Source organism: Meleagris gallopavo, chromosome 7 (assembly GCF_905368555.1).
Source record: "Meleagris gallopavo chromosome 7, MGAL_WU_HG_1.1, whole genome shotgun sequence".
Classification (NCBI taxonomy): Eukaryota; Metazoa; Chordata; class Aves; order Galliformes; family Phasianidae; genus Meleagris; species Meleagris gallopavo.
Genome location: NC_139410.1, coordinates 7,881,571 through 7,893,683, shown reverse-complemented (window position 1 = coordinate 7,893,683; position 12,113 = coordinate 7,881,571). Strand labels below are relative to the sequence as shown.

The following is a 12,113-nucleotide window of genomic DNA, read 5'->3' as shown; positions in this document are numbered from 1 at the left end:
AGTGCACTCTGATGCCCTCGAGTCATGAAGGGACAGAATCAATCCATATTTCCGGGGTGACTGGAGGCTCTCAAGAATTGACTGTGTTGGAGGCTGAGATAAGCCTCACTGGTAAGGACTGGCAAAAACATCCTATTGTAACTGGCCCAGGGGCTCCATGTATACTAGGTATCGATTACCTCAGAAGGGGGCATTTCAAGGATCCTAAGGGGTATCGGTGGGCCTTTGGGATAGCTGCTGTGGACACAGACAACATTAAGCAGCTGTCTGTTTTACCTGGCCTATCAGAAGATCCGTCTGTTGTGGGGTTGCTGCAAGTAAAAGAGCAACAGGTACCGATTGCCACAAAAACGGTGCACAGACGGCAGTACCGCACCAATAGGGATTCCTTGCTCCCCATTCATAAGTTGATTCGTCAACTAGAGGATCAGGGAGTGATCAGCAAAACTCACTCACCCTTTAACAGCCCCATATGGCCAGTACGTAAAGCCAGTGGAGAATGGAGACTGACGGTGGACTACCGTGGCCTGAATGAAGTCACACCCCCACTGAGTGCTGCTGTGCCGGACATGTTAGAGCTCCAATATGAACTAGAGTCAAAGGCAGCCAAATGGTATGCCACCATTGACATTGCTAATGCCTTCTTTTCCATTCCTTTGGCCAAAGAATGTAGGCCACAGTTTGCTTTCACATGGAGGGGCGTTCAGTATACTTGGAACCGTTTGCCCCAGGGGTGGAAACACAGCCCAACCATTTGCCATGGGTTGATCCAAACTGTATTGGAACAAGGCAGTGCTCCTGAGCACCTGCAGTACATTGATGATATCGTTGTGTGGGGCGATACAGCAGAAGAAGTCTTCACGAAAGGAGAGCGAATAATCCAAATTCTTCTGTGTGCTGGTTTTGCTATTAAGCGGAGCAAAGTGAAAGGACCTGCTCAGGAGATTCAGTTCCTAGGTATAAAGTGGCAAGATGGCCGTCGTCACATCCCAACAGATGTGATTGACAAAATCAGTGCCATGTCTCCACCCACTAATAAGAAAGAGACACAATCGTTCCTGGGCGTAGTGGGTTTTTGGAGAATGCATGTTCCAAACTACAGCCTCATTGTAAGTCCCCTTTATCATGTGACGCGAATGAAGAATGAGTTTACGTGGGGCCCGGAGCAGCAGCAGGCTTTTGAACAGATTAAACAGGAAATAGCCCGTGCCGTGGCCCTAGGGCCAGTACGAATGGGACAGGGTATAAAGAACATCCTCTACACTGCTGCTGGAGAGAAAGGTCCCACTTGGAGTTTGTGGCAGAGAGCCTCAGGAGAGACCCGAGGCCGACCCCTGGGATTCTGGAGTCGAGCTTACAGGGGGTCAGAAGAGGGCTACACTCCAACTGAGAAGGAGATCTTAGCCGCGTATGAGGGGGTTCGGGCTGCTTCCGAAGTAATCGGTACTGAAACGCAGCTTCTTCTGGCACCTCGACTGCCAGTGCTGAACTGGATGTTTAAGGGAAAGGGTTCCTCCACCCATCATGCTACCGATGCCACTTGGAGTAAGTGGATTGCGCTGATTACGCAGCGAGCGCGGATGGGGAATCTCAACCGTCCAGGAATCCTAGAGGTGATCATGGACTGGCCTGAAGGCAAAAAGTTTGGAACATCACCAGGAGAAGAAGTAGCACGTGCAAAAGAGGCCCCACCATACAATGAACTACCAGAAAATGAAAAGAAATATGCTCTGTTCACAGATGGATCATGTCGTATTGTGGGAAAGCATCGCAGATGGAAAGCCGCTGTGTGGAGCCCCACACGACAAGTTGCAGAGGCCACTGAAGGAAAAGGAGAATCGAGCCAATTTGCAGAGGTAAAGGCTGTCCAGCTGGCCTTGGATGTTGCTGAACGGGAGAGGTGGCCAATGCTTTATCTTTACACTGACTCATGGATGGTGGCAAATGCTCTATGGGGATGGTTACAGCAGTGGGAGCAAAATAACTGGCAAAGAAAGAGTAAACCTATTTGGGCTGCTGAATTGTGGAAAGATATTGCCGCCCGAACAAAGAATATGGTTGTAAAGGTGCGCCATGTGGATGCTCATGTGCCCAAGAGTCGGGCTACAGAAGAACAGCAAAATAACCATCAGGTAGACCAAGCTGCCAGAATTGAGGTGGCCCAAATAGACCTGGACTGGCAGAACAAGGGTGAATTATTTTTAGCTCGATGGGCCCATGAGACCTCGGGTCACCAAGGGAGAGATGCGACACATAAATGGGCTAGAGACCGAGGGGTGGACTTAACTATGGACGCTATTGCACAGGTTATTCATGATTGTGAAACATGTGCCATAATCAAACAAGCCAAAAGGATGAAACCACACTGGGGGGAAGGGCGATGGCTAAAGTATAAATACGGAGAGGCATGGCAGGTTGATTATATCACCTTGCCACGATCTCGCAGTGGTAAATGTTATGTGCTTACTATGGTGGAGGCAACAACTGGGTGGCTTGAAACCTATGCAGTACCCCATGCTACCGCCCGAAATACCATATTAGGTCTTGAGAAACAAGTCCTGTGGCGACATGGTACCCCAGAAAGAATTGAGTCAGATAATGGGACTCATTTTAAAAATTCTCTTGTAAATACTTGGGCCAAAGATCATGGCATTGAGTGGATTTACCATATTCCCTACCATGCACCAGCCTCTGGTAAAATTGAACGATACAATGGGTTGTTAAAAACTATGCTGAAAGCAATGGGAGGCGGTACATTTAAACACTGGGAAAAGCATTTGGCAGAAGCCACCTGGTTAGTCAATACCAGAGGATCTATCAATCGTGATGGTCCTACCCAATCCAGCTCCCTACTTACTGTAGACGGAGATAAAGTCCCTGTTGTACATGTAAAGAACATGTTGGGAAAAGCAGTTTGGGTTCTTCCAGCTTCTGGAAAGGGCAACCCACTCCGTGGTACTGTTTTTGCCCAGGGACCTGGGACCACTTGGTGGGTAATGCAAAAAAACGGGGATGTTCAATGTGTACCACAAGGAAACTTGATGCTGGGGGAGTGCAGTCGATAATTCTATGTATATGTATATAGACGTGTGTGTAATGCATTTTAATCATTTTTTTCGCTTATATATGTATATAAATTAAGCATGATGTAGTGATGTAGAATAAGGGGTGGAATGTCATGGTTTTATATTTTTTTTTGTTTTGGTTTGGTTCTCAGTATTCCGCATCAATACATCATGTAGTATACTGGGAGTTAAAGTGTTAATGCTCCAATTCCAGGCACCTATCCCCATACGTTACAGAAGTCATGGGATCTGACCCTTCCGGGTGGGGCGGTCTCTTACTGCCTGGCAGTGGGTGCTGGAGGGTGCTTTCCTGGCCGTTCCAAGCTTTTCAGGTTTGAATCGGTATCGGGAACTCTCCCTCTCTCTCTCTCTCCTGTTTTATTTGATTTATTAGTCTCAATTTCAATCAGATTGTATTATATTGTGTTATCTTGCATTCCGATATCATAATTAGTAAAATAAGTTTTCCTCCATAGATTGTTGCCGCTGTTTTTTTGTTTTCCTCCCTTCCTTCCCATTTTGTGGGCTGGGAAGGGGAGGGCAGGGGCCTACCGCCCCCTGTCACGGGTGTAGATTGATCTCGTTAACTCCGTGACAATTTAAGAGCTGACTGCCACTAGGGAACGATCTCTTTTGGAGATTGCTCCTCTTGGAGACTTCTTAGTGAGCCTGGGAGAGGGATAAGCTTTGCATTCATTCTTCTTTAGCATGATAACCTGTTTAGCCTAACTTTCTTATATACTTCTTAATTATAACATCCATATATTCTTTGATTATAAACCCAGTTTGCAAAGCAGTGTCCCACCTGGAGGAAACACACAGTGTCACTGTCTTTGTGTGCCATATGAAGCAGACCTGAGGCAGAAGGAATGAGGATTTTTTTGGCTTAGATTTTATGGTATATTTGTTAAACTTGCAAGAGAGAGGTATTAGGGTGGAGGCAAGGTGCTGCCTGCCAGGAGCCTCGTGGCCAGCACACTGGAACATACACAGGCAAACCAAGTTATCTGATGCTCTTAGGATGAGGCAAAACACATAGCTGTCTCCTTGTTGCTATTGCTCCTGCAGATTCGGAAAGCTGGAAAGGAACAAAGGTGGGCTGCAAGCAGTGATTTACAGATGAAAACTTCTCTGATTTCCTGTTGTGTAGGGTGAAAGTAAGGGAGAAAAGCCTGTAAACAGCTCAAACTCTCAACGCAGGACTCATTTTCAAAGCAGGGGCTCTCTTCTAGCTTCCCTGATGCCAGCTCTACATCCTGCAGGTGGTGCCAGGCCTTTCTGAGCATTCCTCGCTGCCCACCACAGGCTGAACCTGCCCCGGGGGTGTGAGTGGGCTGCATAAATGCTCATGGTGGAACCTGTTAACTTAATGCTGTTAGCCTGATGCTGTCCTCCTTCATTCCAGGCAATTACTCCATAGTTGGTAGCCTATGGCCAGTGTTCAGAGCAGTCTAGGCCTCTTAACCCCTGTTACTCAGGGCCCATGCACCACTGAAGTGAGCCCTTCCCCTGTACACCTTGTGCACCATGGTCACTCCTAGGTGAAACAGAGGATTCCTAAGAACAGTTTTAATCACTGTTGACTGCTGAAGACCATATGCAACAGACATATGTCCTCTGGACTGGAAAGAGAGTGTTGGGGGGTTTTGGTTGTTCCCTACCTGGGTAAAGGGCAACCCCATACCATGAGATGCTGTTTTGATAGTGCTGACAGCTGGCTTAAGGGACATCAGAAGAATTTTCGAAGGCAATTATGAAAAGAATTTTCATCTGTGCAATTTCCGTGCTGACATTTCTACGTGTAACTTGGATGAAATAGGCTAAAACCAAAATCAAAACACACTGGATTTTTAAACTAAATTCTTCAGTTCTTGAGGTATCTTCATGAGTCTGTGTAGAGATTGGAAACCCATATCTGTACATATAGTGTCCATATTTATGCACAGTTTATATGCAAACTGGTATTGTTGTAGTAAAGTTTAAGGAAGAAAGGATCTACACAAACCTATGCCTCACATCATTAGATGTGTCTGTACCAAAGAGATATTCTCAAATCATCTTACGGAGCTGTCAGCAGCCTCTGGAGACAAAGTGGACAGTAGTTTATGTTTAAAACACTTTTTGTCATTTAGATGGTTCAAAAATGCAACCTTTCAGGAAAAATATCACAGCAGTGTCAAGACGTTTGTGAGCAGGCAATTGTGTGTTGTCCTTTGTGGGGAAAAACCAGCGTGTGCCAATCCCAGAGAAGGATCAAGAGTCTTATTTTGGGAGGCCAATTTGCCCATAGAATAATGTCCTCTTCTGCTCAACCACAGGGCTGCTGGGTGTGGAGAATGGGGCAACTGTTTGAGGTGGAAAAGCAATGTTTAGGCTGTGTCCTCAAGCATATCTACTTTACTGCCCACAGAGTTGTCCAGGAAACCATCCCAAAATGGTGTAATAGTCCTTGAGATGCCCCATTTGCAGTACAAGAGTTTGGGGCCCTCTTTCTGAGCACAGCCGGAGGCAAATAGCAGAATACAGGAACAAAGGGTAAACTAAGGTACAAAGGAATGGCACTTTTGAGCGGTTAGGTCATTAGACAGGCTGTTTCCCATCAGAAAAAGACTAAAAAATGGGGTTGGAGTATAAGTTCCCATCGCCCTGGTGGCTCTCTGCTCTCCAGAGAGCATGAGTCCTTGTAGATGCAGCGCTGTGGTGGCAAAAGTTGACCCTGAATGGACAGAGACCAATTGCATGGCCATCTCTAATGCAGTAAGCAAGTACAGCCCTCAGAGAAAAGGCACAAGGGCTGGCCTGCAAGACTTCAGAGGAGAGGAAGCAGTGGAGAAAGGAATTCAGATAATTGTGTACATGCAGTGAGGGGAGAAGGACAAAATCAGATCTAATGCTGCGGGTACGGACAGACTGAAACCAGATACCTTGGCTTGTGTTTTTCTGCCTTTGCTGGTATGAACTCTTATCAACCATCCGCTCTTGAAGTCTCCCAGATGAAGGAAAGCCACAATTATGTGCATCTTACAGCTGGGAAACCATTTAAAAACATATCCTTCGCAGTTGTTCATTCCTAAGCCGCAGGGCCCCCCTTGCTCTCTCCAAACGTATCCCCACCTCAAGAGCCTATCAATGTCTAGAGGAAAACCTCTAATCTAATTTACTCCAGACTTTCCAGACCTTGCAGGATTTGTCTGCCCATGGCTGGCCCAAGAGAAAATATCTTCCCTGTGTCCCGCAGCTCCCCGGTTTGGTATCAGGGGTGTGACTAACTGTTTGACAGGGAGGTGGAAAAAGCAAACATACGACCTGTCTGGAAGGAGATTTAATCCTTTCCATCCTCCTCTTCCCAAGCCTGCTTCTGTCTCACCAGCCCAGCTTGTCCATTATTAAGAAAAGCCAAAGCCTTGCTCACACGTCACTGTTCGTGGTGAAAGATCCTAAAGATGCAACACTGAAAAGCAAGCCCACAACCCTGGGTCCCCCAGCCCCCCTAAATAACCTTCATTAATTCTTTTTTTTTTTTTTTTTTTTTGTACTCTCCTGCAGAATGGCTCTTTTGTACCTGTGATTACCTACCTCAATAGGCATTATCTACACCAGGGCTTGTGGTCCCTGTAGAGCTGCCAGCACCGTAATTCCAGTTTTACAGTGCTGCAAAGTATTTGTCTCTGTTTGTCTTTCTGGTTTGAGAATAGTTTCAATTAAATGAAGAGGAAAAAAGAATTGAACAAAATACGGAAAATACTTTAATAGGTAACAAGATACCACTGGTTTGCACAGATCTAGTGAAGTTCATGCTGTAGTTTTTACTAGAACAAGCTGCATTTAATATTTGTATATTAATGTGTAAGCTATAGGTTTATCTATTAATGTGTCATTTGGCTGTCTTTTGAATGCCCCATAATTTACAGTTTTGGCGTCCATCATGCAGTTGTCCTTCTTGCACCCAGTTCTTACTTAAAGGCAGAAAGTGAGATTTCCTGTTCTTCTGTGTTCAGGTGCACTGCTGCTAGGCTGAGCTCTCTGGGGTAAAAGAAACATCTCCATCTCTCACAAACAAGCATAACACCTCTGCATACTCTGATCTCAAAGTTCCCTTAGCTCCTGTTAAGCTTCCATTTATCACTTAAGTACACTCTATCTTTACCACTTAAAATCACACAAATTCATGCATTCAACCACTTCCAGCAGAAAAATCTTTCCCTTTGGGGTCTCAGAGCACTTAGAGAAAGGCTCATCTTCAGCATTTTGGCCAGTGGCTGATTTTTTTAGCCCATATAAAACGCATTGCCTGGGACTGGCCTCTCAACAGGGAGGACAAGTGAGGGCTCTGCAATGAAGTGTTTTGCTGCTGGGGCTCTCAGGATTTCTGTGTTATGTCCTGCCTCTCTGCAGCAACCTCCTGGCAGTCTGTATGTTTGCTCCAAGGTGCTGCATCCCTCCGTTGCCAGAAAAAAAAAGAAGGAAAAATAAAAGCTTTAAACAGGAAAGAGTCCCCCAAAGGAACAGTTCTCCCAGCCCTGCACTCCTCCACAGTCCAAGCCTTGGCCTCTCCGGGGCAGTGGGGTACATTGCAGCTGGAGGAGGAGGTAGGTTTGTGGGAGCCCCTTGTTAAAATCTTGGCAGTACATCACTGAAAGCGCTGCTAGAAATTGCCAAAAGCCGGAAGCTGTTAATGAGCAGTTGGAGCAGGAAAAAGCAGAGCTGTTTCGAAATTTGAAAGGACCGTGTAAGCTCTGTCCTCAGCTCTGCCCAGCTGCCTCGTGGGTGGCTCTGAAGAGCGAGTGCTTGGGGACACCACCAGCATCTCCTGACTCACACAAGGACCCATGGTGCAAGGAGCAAGGGATAGCCAGGGGCCACCTCCAGCCCTCCTGAATGATGCTGCAGCAATGCCTGTGTCTGCACTGCTTCCCTGGCTTCTCTCTGCTCCCCTCCCTGTGGGCACTCAGAGACAAGCCTGGCTTTGCATCAGAAAGGTGTGGAATAGAGAGAGAAACAGGGAGAGGGAGAAGGCAGGAAATGAGATTTTCTTCTTGAGCAGCTCCACTAAAACAAATAGGGATGGGGAGGGGAGGTAGCGTAGATGCACACGTCCTTAAACAATGGCTTTGAAGCTGATGAAGCTTGTGCAGATGAGTGCAGTTTTTTTTTGCTCCTTCTGCCGTTTGAGCCTCTCTGATTCTCCAGCCTCGAGGCATCCCGTATCAATATGGGTTTCAACTGCCAGCCCATAAGCAGTTGTAGGAAGGCGTTCTGTTCTCCCTGCCTGAAACACACACCTACTGCATGCTTGGACCAGCCAGATCAGTGCTGAGGTGATGGAAATACACTGCACAGAAATCAGATAAGGAAGGTGAAGTGGTCAGGCATGAGCCATACGTTTCTATTGAGATTCTCACAGCAACAGACTCGTGCGATGCCTATCCCATCCAGCTTGCAAACTAGGGCTTAGTATGCTTTAGGACACAGCTGCATGACCTGTTGTTACAGTTTATTGACTCAGCTATGATGACTGACCACATATATGTGCTAAGCTGTCTGCAAAATAAAATATATCGTGTTCTGGTAGGCTGGTTGAGAATATCCAGGTGGAAAATACCAGTAGTTGCAATGTCCTTCCTTGCTTTTGGAAATATGTGGAGCTGTGGCTTGGGCTTCATGCAGCACGATATGCAACATGCTCTGACAGTGCTGGTGGTCAGAGTGAATGTCTCTGGTCCCTCTCTATACAACATGGGATGTAAAAACACCTGCCTCCATCCCATTTTGGAAAAGCAAAGAATATTGGACAAAGGGAAGCATTTTCTCCTCCCCTCTCCACTCCTGCCAAAATAACAGAAATTCTAGGAAAAACACCTACTCCAAGAATAAATATATACATCTGCAGCTTTATTATTCTTCCAAGGGAGCTCTTTCGGGGCTCAGCCAGCACCTTCCTTGCTCTCCTCCTCTTTTTTGTGTGCAGTATATATTCCGCTGCAGTCTGCAAACTTCCTCAGTGGCAGCATCTCCATGTTTTTTTGTGGCTCAGGGACACTGGAGCAAGCCTTGCAGTGTCCATAGGTAGGCAAGCACAAAGGGTACTGCTGGCTGCTTTTTATTCATCAGTGCAGCACAAAGGCCATGTAAGGGTACTTAACAACGCTGCCTCCTAAGAGTAAATCAGCAAGTAGATGACAGCAGTTATCCATTACAACTAACTCAACTAATTCCACTGGTGGCTTAATGCCAGTGGTATTAACAGTGAAAACCCCACTTTACAGGAATATCTCTGGTTCAAACTCCTTATTAAATATAAAAAATAGAAACTTGGGCCACCCACTAAAATGCAGCAAGAGTTTGCACAGAACCAATGGCATTTTGCATGCTCCTGTGAACAATCTGCAGGACAGGTAAGATTTCCTTATGAACTCGAGATGCTTTTTAATATTTGATATAGCTCCTGACAGATAGCAGCCGAAACACCTGTATGCCAGATGTGCACAGCTGTTCGTGTGCTGTTGCTGATCAATTTTCAGATTACATCACGTTCCAGATGCCTGACTTCAGAAACGCTTGTAAGGCAGAGCTGGAGTAAGCAAACTGCAAGCTTAGGCATTTCTTCTTCCTGATTGTGATGCCGTGCCTTCTCTGCACGCGATGCTGAGCCCTTTTTTGTCACCTTGACCTATGTGATATTGTCTCAGAGTGAATGAGGGGCACCTCCAGCCAGCCAGTTGGGAAGGGATTTAGCCGTGGGTAACATCTGTGCATAGGTAATGTGCTGGGAAGGTGTGCTACATATTGCTCACCCTGTGTTTCTACCACCTGAGACTAAAAAAACCCATCAATATCAGTCTCTGAAGAGGTTTATTTTGGTGTTTCTCCACACAAGGCACAGCTTCAGTGTCTCCCCGCACGTGTCTGTATGGGAATGTATGCATGTTGCTGTGAAAGTAAAGTCCTTTTGGTTTTCAGTGGATCCGTTCCTCATTAGGACAGCACTTTTTCCTGGAACACCAGGAAGCAAAACTGCCTGCCCTGAGGGAAACTTGGGGATGATTGCTGCAAAAAGATGTGCTTTCTTGAGTGTTTCTTTTCCTGCATTTGAAGTGGGGATTTGAAGTGCAGCAAAATCTCCCCTTTGCTGCCTGGAGCTGCATTCACAACTGGCGCTTCAGTCTGATGCCAGGACAGATTCACTGAAGCTGAGGGGATTTCATTCTCAGCTTTTATACTGAGGATCTTTACAGAGCATCGCAGAAAACCTGCAGTGAGAAGGAGCAGGATTTCTCCATTTCCTTGCCCAGCAAGCTCCCTGCCACCATACCTGGGTTTTATCAGAGCCAGGACTTACATCCCAGACCACATTCCCAAATATTTGCAGAGGAAAGCATGCTGCTCTGGCATCTCCTCCCTTGCATGAGGCAGTGTTTGAAGAATGTGCCCTCGCTCACCACACCCTGGTCCCTGAAGTCAGCAATCGCAGTTGCAGTGTTTCCCTCTGCAGCAGGTGCAGGTTTTTGATAACCACCCAGACTCTGAGTAACGGTGGTGATTCAGTGTGTGTGTGTTACTAATCTGCCAGGATTTTTGGATGGGATTGTACCAGGCCAGGTCTCCATCTGGGATTAATCAGCGCAGCTTCATTGAAGTCAAGGGGCCAAATTCTCACTTGGAATAAACCAGTTTAACTCCACTGCAGTCAATAAAGCCACTCTGATCTTTTTTATGGCAAGAATAGTCCAACTCTTTAAAATATGTGGGGTTACTGGGTGTTGCCCTCATGCAGAGGGAGTTGCACTTTATATACCAAACAATCCTGCTGTGGTAAAAAGTTCTTGACATCGAATGAGGCACTCCTGCAGTGATGCTAACCATGACAGGCAGCCATCAGGTCACGTGTAGGGTAGGGGTGAGCAAAGCTCACTGAATGCCACCATCAGCCTCAGGGTAGGAGCCCCACTGCAGAACAGATCCGCTGCACTCCCTTATGGACACCCCATAAATGGCTGTCCCCATGCTTGGGGAGTGATTGTCATGACTTTGAATGCATATCCTGGTAGGGCACAGCTTGCTTTGCACTCATGATTTGCTGGTGCTATTTCTTACTGCCTTCCGGGATCCAACAGCTACATTAACACGCTCGTAAGCCTGGCAAGAGCCCTCATCTGTTGTGCATAACTACTACATCAATTCTTACAGTATTTGCTGCATGTAGAACCCTTTCCATCACCTCTACAGTTGCTGTCAAAGCTTAAAACCAGCCCTCTAGATCTCATTCTTCAACCTTGTCCCCAGATGCCACTCTTCTTTCTCTCTACCTCACTCTCCTTTCTTCTACCTTTCCTCCTTGCCAACCTCTTAATGCTCACGTATCAGTGAGCTGGGAGTAAACACCGAAGGTGGTATATTCTGATTGCCATCTACCAGCTTTCTATGTTGCTGTTTCAAGTTTGCATAGAAAAGCTATCCTGCAGAAACTTTAAAGCTCTTTTTACAATTTTCCACCACACATCTAAACTTTCTGGCTTGGAGAAGAGAAATAAGAAGCCAATCGTTCACTTACTGCTTTTTAAGAAGGCGGTCAAACATTCTCACTCCAAGTTCAAACTTCTGGAAGAAGAAACATGCAGAGAGGAAACCTCTCTGCTTAAGAAGCAATTTGATTGTTAAAAAAAAAAAGAAAAAAGAAAAAAAAAAAAAGAAAGCCAGCTTGTCCTTAGCTTGCCTTCATTTAGTAAAGCATTCAATCACATGCCTGATTTCTAACCGAGTGCCTCTAGCCCCCATGACTTCAGCGGGATTTAGCACATGCACTGAGGATGTGTCATGTGCTTTGCTGAATCAGAGCAGCCTAACAAATGACTACCAAAAATTTGAATTGTACGTAACACGAACATAAAAGTCTATAAAAAGCCCTAGAAAATTGGTTTACATGATCTTTTCCAGTCTGTCATTGTGCAGAAGGCAGATGTACATTTCCTTGACTCTACTTGCCAGGGTTTTTGGATTTGGATAATTATATGAATGGGTTAAGTCAACATTTTCTACCAAATTGCTGTG

The 12,113-nt window shown here is 46.0% G+C and overlaps 1 protein-coding gene across 3 annotated transcripts in view; it reads right to left on the bottom strand.

The window, feature by feature from the left end:
• TWIST2 (twist family bHLH transcription factor 2) overlaps nucleotides 1–12,113 on the bottom strand; it is a 36,615-nt gene that overhangs the window by 8,930 nt on the left and 15,572 nt on the right. The window lies entirely within an intron of this gene.